We start from the raw sequence: 9,564 nt of genomic DNA, 5'->3' as shown, positions 1-9,564 counted from the left end.
TTTTGAGTTCGTTCTTAGGTTTCCTGTTTTACCTTTTAAGTTTCTATATCTGTAGTAAGTAATTATTTCCTCTAGCTTGTTGTGTTAATTATCTATAATAGAGAAAAAGCATCCAGTTTTCAATTAAGAAATGGTGTGCATTTGGGTTTAATTTTCTTCCAGTTTATATGATCTCTTGCTGCTGTTATTAATGTTATAGCTTCTGCTTTGTACTCTCTTTTTGTTTGAAAGTTGAAACTGTATATGAATCATGTTCATGTGGGGAGACACATGCAAGTCAACATCTAAGCAAAGTTAGAACTTATTCCAAAAGTTGGTAAAAAAAAAAAGGTTAGAGACTCACCCTAAAAAAGTGACATATCCATCCAGTTTATGAAATCATCTTTGTAATAAATTCGAACTTTAATTTCAACATTTGCAATCGTCACCACTTTGTAATGGTAAATCCCTTTTCAAATGGCAAGGAAGATGCTGCACGGATGCTTCACACAGCAGGTGATTGACTGAGACAAATCTCCTACAAAAGGCTTAGCCCAAAGACCCACCGGAGAGAGGGGGGGCCGGTCTCTGCCATAATCCCATCTTTAGACTTAGAGCTTAGCTTTTGAGTGCCCCACCAAACATGACCGATGACCCCCCACCCACCTCGGACTCTTATGATAGTGGGAAGGTTCTTTGTAATGCTTTTCACCTTTTTGTGATAACTCAATCTCCCCCTAGAAAAAGGACAAAGAACATGTGGGAAGACTTGGATTAGAATCCTATGCAGGGTTTGAATGGACCTTATTTAACTCTTTCAACCCCTCAAGTTCTGCCCACCAATAATTGACAATGTCACTTGCATTTGCATATGCATCTCTATTTCTAAAAGTAACTTTATACTACTAATTATTCAAATATTATTTTTTGAATTAGGATAATGGGGCTGGAATGGAATGTTTATTATCAAAAACAAAGTTAACCATTTGTTTAAAACTGAAGAATGTGCAGGCGTAGTTAAAAAAATGACAAGGGGGTCTTAACCTAATTTGGACTTCATTTTTATAGACTTTAAAGAAAGCTTTATCGGGATCGGAGCTCTGAGATTGAAGCAATCATGTTTGAACACGTTTAACAAAGAGTACGAATCTCCTGGTGTTGGCCTCTAGAGACATCATTTTAGATTAGTTTATTATTCATTAAAATTAAACTAACCCAATAGGCCAAAACTTAGTGGTATTATTGGAGACCCACATGGGAGTATGGGTGGCTAATTTGTCATTGAGTGTTAAAAAAAAAAACTTTTTTAAGTAATACATTCTTCTTGAGCCTATTTTTCACCTGTACCATGGGAGGAGACAAGGGAACAATGGGGTAAATCATGCAAGAATATGCTGAGAATTAAGAGAGTCAAAATGAATTAATTACTATATGAGCTAAATAATTAACACTACATCAATTGTAAATAAATAATGATGGATCCTTGTGATGATCAGCCTTGAACCTGGCATATGCCCCCTAGTTAGAGCTATACAGTAGGGTACTGAAATCTGAGTGTAAATCTCTACCACTGCCATTATATATACAGCACGTGATATCCACCAGAACATAATGCAAAAATCATATCCCAATTCAATTCCTTTGCCACTTGAAATTGTAACACAGCTTTACACAAAGTCGTTTCCAAACCCTCTATAAATACTGAAAAGCCTTAAAATACTGTTGGAGAGCGCTAGCAAAAACCCGCTCTTTTTTTTTAAATGACGACACTTGTAGAAAGATGTGGTTTGAATGGCTGGTTGTCAGAAAGGGTTTTGGGTCTGAATTTGGCTAAAATTGAATGGAAGAGCTTATAACTCTGTCGTTTTCTCATGGCAAAACCAATGTGATTTGTTCGAGTTAGGGAGGCCTGTCGTCCCTACCTACTCATCCCCGCATATTTTTGAAATTATCGACATTTTTAAAAAATACTTTATACATATTTATAATTTAATTCCATTTTTAATAAAATATTCATACAAATATATTGTATTAAAATTTAATTATAAAAAATAAAAATGATCAAGATAATTTTTATTTTAAAAATGCATTGAAAATATAGAATCTTATATCAACATAAAATTATTGGATCAAAACAATTAAATTTTGATGAGACACAAAATTACACAAACTTGATACAATAGTGAGAAGCATAGGGGCATGAGCAAAGGTGCAATAAGTAGGAGAGTGGGATGAAATAATTGGAAAAGAGTACAAGGTACGTAGCAAATAAAGAACAATAACAACATATTAGGTTGAGTCAAGTGAAGTGTGGGGACGTGTCTGTGATCAACAATGACCCAACAAATCTTGCGGGATGTTTACGTTGCCAAAACATCATGTGGGGGACACTTCAGACTTACACCTCATCTTTTTAACACCATGTTAATAATAAATTTATTTAACATAAATTATCATTATTATATAATATTTAAATCCAAAATGTGATATAAAATAATATAAATTTACGAGCTGTGGGTATGACAGCATAGCCAAAGCCGGCCCCGGCAATTTTGACCAGTGAAGAAGAGTTTGTGGTCAAAGGTTATAGGCTTTGAATTGAATGGGACTTATTGGCTGATCATGGGATCATCATGACCAACTATTAACCTCGGCTTGAATTAGAAATGATGGAAGAACATCAATTTATAATTTTTCTATAGAAAATTATTATACCTTTTTAATTTCAATAGAATGACTAATAATGATTAATCATGAAAAGGAAAAGTGCACCAAACTTTTTTATTGTTGCTTTCTTGTCAATTGTCTATTTGACTTTGGCACCATTCATTTTTCTTCGAAATTTATAAGTGTTTGAATAAAAAAATATTAAGCTTAAAATATTAATTTAGACAAAAATATTGAATTTCACTATTCAAAGATTAAATCTGGTATGATGTAATTTGTTTTCAAATTTTTAATATATTATTATTTATTTTATATATTATGTAATTTATATCGTAAGAAACATTAAATATGTTATACTATAATACATATATTACAAAATATATTTTAAAATAAAAAATAATATGGGTGAGTCTAACTGGGTTTGGCTTAGTCAATTACAAATATGGGAGGACTTGGGTAAAATTTGAGGCTCATATTCAAGTTGGGTCGAGCTTGGGCACCTATGCATGATATTCCTCCAATGCATAGACTTAGCCTAAACTTGACCAGTAACATTTCGCCCGACGGGGCCTTAGTGTTTAAGCGTTGTTTATAGAAGTAAAGTATGTAGAGTAAGTTTTGAGTGAGTAAGGTACCTGGCTAAGTATATGAAATCCATGGATGCGCCTTCGAGCGAAGTTTGTGTTAGGCAAGCTTGGTGGTTTGGCAGACTCTCCTGTAGAGTATACACCATCCCAACAGTTAGACGAATATGTTGAATCTTTAAAGTTAAGCTCTTAGAGTTAAGTCCTTAGTGTTAAGTCCTCAGTTTGGAGGAACTATCTATTATATTATTATTTCATTATTTTGATTGAACGATTTAGGTAGCTTGATGAGAACCAGTTAAAATGGGATAAGTTACTGTAAATGTCAGGACACACATTTAAGATGAAAGAGAAAGTTCTTAGTCACGGGTACCAAAGGAAGGGTAGTAGGGTAATTTAATGTGCCCACTAGGTTTACCTTTTATGTATTTCTGTATAAAGCCAACATTGAATTCTTGAGCAAGTTTATGATTTCTATGGCCACCATATTATCTTCCCAAAACTTTCTTTGCATTTTTCTCTCAGAAACCCAAGACCTAAGACTTGCTCAAAGATTTGGGTTAGCTGTACTCAGCCAACTCCATCTTCGTTAGTGCCTAGTAAAAATCAACGAAACTCAAGTTATTTCATGGTTACTTACAAGGCCATAGGGTTTCATGTTTTAAGAAACTTCCAAATTCTGGGTTTCCTGTTAATGTTCTTGTAACTTGCACAGCTTTCTGTTAAAACGATCTAAAAAGTTTAACTTTTTATATATAGCTTAAGATACTCTCGAAGGCTCTCGAGATAAGGGCAAATGTCCTACTGTGTAACCTAGTTGCATTTTCTAATAAGTTCCTTCTTACTCCATATGTGTGTATGCTTTCATTTGTGTTTGGTTTGAGGTAAGTATACCTATCATGTGAAAATAAAATGTTTGTGCAAGTGAGACAGAAGACGTTGTCAATAGTTTGTTTTGGTATGTCCGTGTGAAAGAAGTAAGGGTCTTTCTTTGTGTTAAGTCATTACCCTCTCCCCTTTTGCTTCTGAAACGAACCATATTGTCTGAAAAGGAAAAGAAAATGAATTCAAGGTGATTCCTTCAATAAAATGAGCATTGAACAGGAGATCATGATACATGAAAATGGTTGTGTAGTGGGGCAAGTATTATTGCAAACCAAATTGGTGAGGCATGATAAAGGAAAAATAAATGAGTGAGTGATATGACTCTGAGTATGGACTAGGGTTTTTGGCTAACATGAAGAAGGTTGTCTTTATAACTGCATGGGTGTAGAGTACTCGCCAAGTGAATAGTGCCCAGAGTATTGTCTATATGTGTTTGGTATTCACCAACTAACGAATTGTGTGACTATGTTGGGATGGAAGGGCTTACTTGAATTGTATATGATTATTGAATTGTTTACTTTTGGAACTCACTAATTTCTTCGAACTTACTTAGTTACCTTTCCTTCTTAGGCTTGTTCACGAAGTAAAAGAACCTTCAAAGACTACGCCAAAGGATAAATCATCATCGTGAGATTTCAAAGTATTTTGTATTATGTATGACATGGGGGTGTTGTCATGACGAAGTCCTTTTTTTTTTGAAGAATGAACTTTGTATATTTGAGCTTATGCTTTTGAAACTATAGATCCGATGAAAATTTAGTAAAGTTATTACGTTTTATATAAAGCCCAAATTTATTTAACTTCGATTGACCATTGTTTTGCGTCTATTAATATATATATGTACATGAGTAATGTTGCGATTAAGTGGTGGTTGCGTCCAACATGGTTTCGAAGAGATACTGATTTTAAAGCAGTGATGCGCTATTCCTAGATCCTCCTTAAGGATTGGGTTTGTGGTGTTACACGACCTATGAACACCTATATTTATGTGTAGACTTGATCATGGGTTGGGCTACCCGGCTCGACCCAAAGGCTGACCCAAAAAGTGAGAGGGTTTGGGAAAAATATAGGCCCGAAATATGGGCTTGGAAAAAAAAGCTCATTTACTAAATGGGTCGGGCCTCAAGTAAGCTTTTATTTTGGCTCGGGCCGAACTCAAATTTGAAAAAAACTTTTATTGTTTCCACTATTTTGGTGTTATTTTGCCATTGTTTTGCTGTCATTTTGTTATTATATTGCTACTATTTTGTTGTTATTGTTTGGATATTTTATAACTATTGTTTTATTGTTAATTTTGCTACTATTTTAGAGGCATTTGCTTGCTAAGTTACACTTATCTTAGTGTTATTTAAACATAAATATTAGATACTTTATTTTCAATTTGTTGGAAAACATTTATTTTAATGTTTTTAGTGTATTTGATGTATAATATATTTTAAAATTGTTTTTATATAAAAATTTAATACGGGCGAGCCGGGTTGAGCTCAGGTTTTAGCATTTTTATCCAGGTTGGGCTTGAGGCAAAATTTTAGGCCTAGTTTTCGAGTCGAGCCTAGAACACATGCCTAAAATTATATTAACACCCAACCAAACCCAACCCGACCCAACTCATGATCACCTCTATTTATATGTTAGTCTACTAAATTTATTTAAATGAATTTATATTAATGTAAGTATTTTTTGGTACAGTTTCTGATAACAAGCTTAATTTACATACTTTTTTTATTTATTCTAATGAAATGTGAATATAGATGCTACTAATTTTGGTATTTTATTGTTTTTTATGTAGGTACAACACATGTTCAAAGTGTTAAAATACAAGCTAAAATGTAAAATTACTGATAAGGTTTGACATGGGAACAAAAGTTAGTGTATAAGATTTATAAAGTTTAGGATTATTTATTTAATAATTATTTTAGGTTTAGTTTTATTTAAACTTTATTTAAAAATATATTTGTAAAAATTTAATTAGGATTAAAATCATCTTTATTTAGTTAAATAAATTATATAGTTTATATTTAGAAGTTTGAATAGAAATAGAGTATTTTTTAGATAAAATTTCCATTAGCAAAAACCATGGGAGGTTAAGCACGAAAAAGGGGAGCATATTCGATTATTGTCCTGACGGACTCCATATACTGCCATTGTCGAGTTATGGTCTTATACATTAAACCTCTTCTTAGGTGTCACCCCATAGGAACTTACCGTCGTCGCTGTGTCACCCTATAGAACTTGCTAACTATCGTCACGATGTTGCTCTATAGAACCTAATAATCGTCGTCATGGTGTTGCTCCAAAGGACTGGTCGATATCATTCCATTTCTCATTTAACCTTAATGCTCGAACACTGAAGTGTCCCTTCCATAAGGCCTGAAGCTTCGCACATCACAGTTGTAACACCCTACCTAATGAAGCCTTAGTGTCTGGATACTGTTAGGTAAATAAGGCGGGTGAGATAATTTTTGAATAAGTATAGTGTTAGAAGTAGACTAAGTATAAGAACCCTTTGAACACGCTTGTGACGCCTTGATGTTGGCGAGCATTAGGTTGGCACAGAGTGATCAAGAAGTGTCTGGTTAGGAAGGACTCACCCAAAAGCTTTAATGGCATATAGAGTGGGCAGACTCCGTTATAGATAAGGAAAACGATCTTTATGATGTGAGTTTATGTCAGCAGTGTAAAGTATCCTATAAGATTGGCTTTGAGCTAGTCAAGATGGAAGAAACAATAGTTAGGAACCAACAAAACGAGAAACGAGATGGCTAAGGACAAAAGATAGGTACTCAATTACTTTTCTTGGAAATTATAGATTTGGATAATACAACCCAATGACTGATGTGATGTTTAACAAGTTTTAATAAAGACTTATGTAACACTCCTAACCTGTATCCATCATCGGATCAGGATTACAGAGCATTACCAAAATTTACAGGATAAATACAATTAATTCATATAATTTACTATTCATATATGAAACTAAATAAACTCAATCATATTATCCCTTAAATGGACCCTTGATGCCCAAATTATGGATTAGAAAAAAGTCGGGACTAAATCGAGAACTCATAGAATTTTTCACGAAATTTCAAAATTTTTCTAATGTGCAGAGGACACACACCCGTGTGGCCAGCTGTGTAGCTCACACAGCCAAGTGAGACACTTGTGTCTTAGGCCATGTGGGCGTTCGATGTGAAGCACACAGTCATGTTCCAGTCCGCGTCCAAATTAGGTTGTGTACTACTTAGTCACACGGCCGAGCCACATGCTCGTGTGCTAGGCCATGTGAGCATACTGACTTGCATAATTAAGGTGCAGGATTCACACGGCCAAGTCAAACACCTGTGTGTCAAGCCGTGTGTGAGACACACGCTCGTGTCCCTACCTGTGTAAAAATACCTGAGCATTCTGTTTGAAATTTTAAATGCAGAGGACACACGACCGGAACACACGCCTATGTACTAGGCCGTGTGTCACACACGGCTGAGTTACACACCCGTGTCTCTGCCCGTGTGGACAAAATAAAGCCGTTTCCATGCCTTATTTCTCAGCCAAACTTGTCTTCCACCTACATCAACATTTAAACACATTCACCAACCAATTCAAGATATTTAAACCAAGCCAAAATCAAGTCTTAATCTTGACATTTTACACATACAACCATTGTTGTGATAGCCCGAAATAGGGCCTAATCGGAATAGTGGTTTTGTAACCACAAATCCGAAGTGAAATAGTTTTATTTTATAAATTTTTATTAGTTACTGATTGATTGAAATATTGTGTGAAAATATGGATAGAAAATTTTAATGATTTAGTGCCTAATTGAATTTTTAGGACTAAATCGAGAAAAATGCAAAGTGTGTCTAATTAGTGATTAAATGAATTAATTGAATTATTGCATGAAATTGGAAGTGTTTATGTGGCAATTAGACCATAAATTAGTGTTATGGACACAAAAGGGTAATTCTAGAAAAATATCTAAGTAATGGGTCAAGGGCATTTTTGTCTAAATTGAGAAAAAGACAAAATAAAGAGAAATAAGTGTCCATCTTCTTAAAATCAGAAGCTTGCTGCCGAAAGTTTCATGTTACCATAGCTAGGGTTCTTGATTTTTCTAAGCTCAATTGTAAGTGATTTCTTGCCCGTTTTTAATTATTTTCGTATTTTTATGCTTATTGATGCTTGAATTTCATGTTTCTACTAGTAATGACGTCAGGTGCAGAGGCATCCTCTATTGCATGAATAGCATATGTCCTTGCTGGTGTTCGTGCTTCAAATTTAGCAATTGAATCTTTTCTTGTACTCAGGTATCACTCATATTACCGGGGTTACACCTCTCGAGGTGAGGGGTTACTTGGCCTTGAAGCCTGAACAATATCTTTTCAAGCCTTTCTAGGCAGTCTTTGAGATAGTGATTAAGAGAACCACATCTAAAACATACTCTGCTTCTCATACGGCACTCACCGAAATGTCATTTATTACAATGTTTGCATCTTGGTTTAGTATTTGACACTTCCTGCACTTACTATAGATGGGGTCCTAGATCTCAGATTAGAGCATTGAGCATTTCGGTCTCTTTCAGAGCACCCCACAAATGTGGTAGAATGATCATGATATTTTTTCAATTTCTTTGAAACCGACAATTTTGACTTTCCCATAAACTTTTGCTTGAATTTCAAGCTTCCATCTTTGCCTGCCTCTTTTCTTTACTTAATTCTTTAGCTTTATGTGCTCGATCAACCAATACTACAAATTCTTTTAGTTCTAGAACCCCAATTAATAACTTGATATCTTCATTTAATCCCTCTTCAAAATGTTTACACATGACAACTTTAGTCAAGATTTCTTCTCTGGCATATTTACTTAACCGAACAAATTCCCGCTCATACTCAAATACAGTTATATTTCCCTGTTTGAGTTTTAAAAATTCTTTTCTTTTCTGATCAAGGAATCTTTGGCTAATATATTTGTTTTTGAATTCTGTTTGGAATAATTCCTATGTGATATTTTTCCCTCGATACAACAGAAGTCAAGGTATTCCACCACTGATAAGCTAAGTCTTTTAACAAAGATACAACATATTTCAAACATTCATCAGGTGTGCAAAACAATTCATTCAAAACTCTAACAATAGTTTCTAACCAAAATTCAGCCCTTTCCAGATTGTCTTCAGTAGTAGCTCTAAATTCTTCTGCCCATATTTACGAATTTTATCTACCAGAGGCTTACCAGTTCTAACAGGTTCTGTACATTGTGACATATGCGGAACCGATTGAGGGACATGAGGGGGAGGTTGTTGTACAGTAGGATTTGTTCTAAAAATTCAGTGAACCATTCATTCATCATTTGAAAGAAGGCTTATTTAGCCTCCTCACCTCGGCCTCAGATATAGGCTTCTATAACTTGAAGCAGCTCTTGAACTGAAGCTGAGCATTGATCCCAGCTTCCTCGG

This window comes from Gossypium hirsutum, chromosome D02 (genome assembly GCF_007990345.1).
Source record: "Gossypium hirsutum isolate 1008001.06 chromosome D02, Gossypium_hirsutum_v2.1, whole genome shotgun sequence".
NCBI classification, from domain to species: Eukaryota; Viridiplantae; Streptophyta; class Magnoliopsida; order Malvales; family Malvaceae; genus Gossypium; species Gossypium hirsutum.
Note: the sequence above shows the minus strand (reverse complement) of the source record.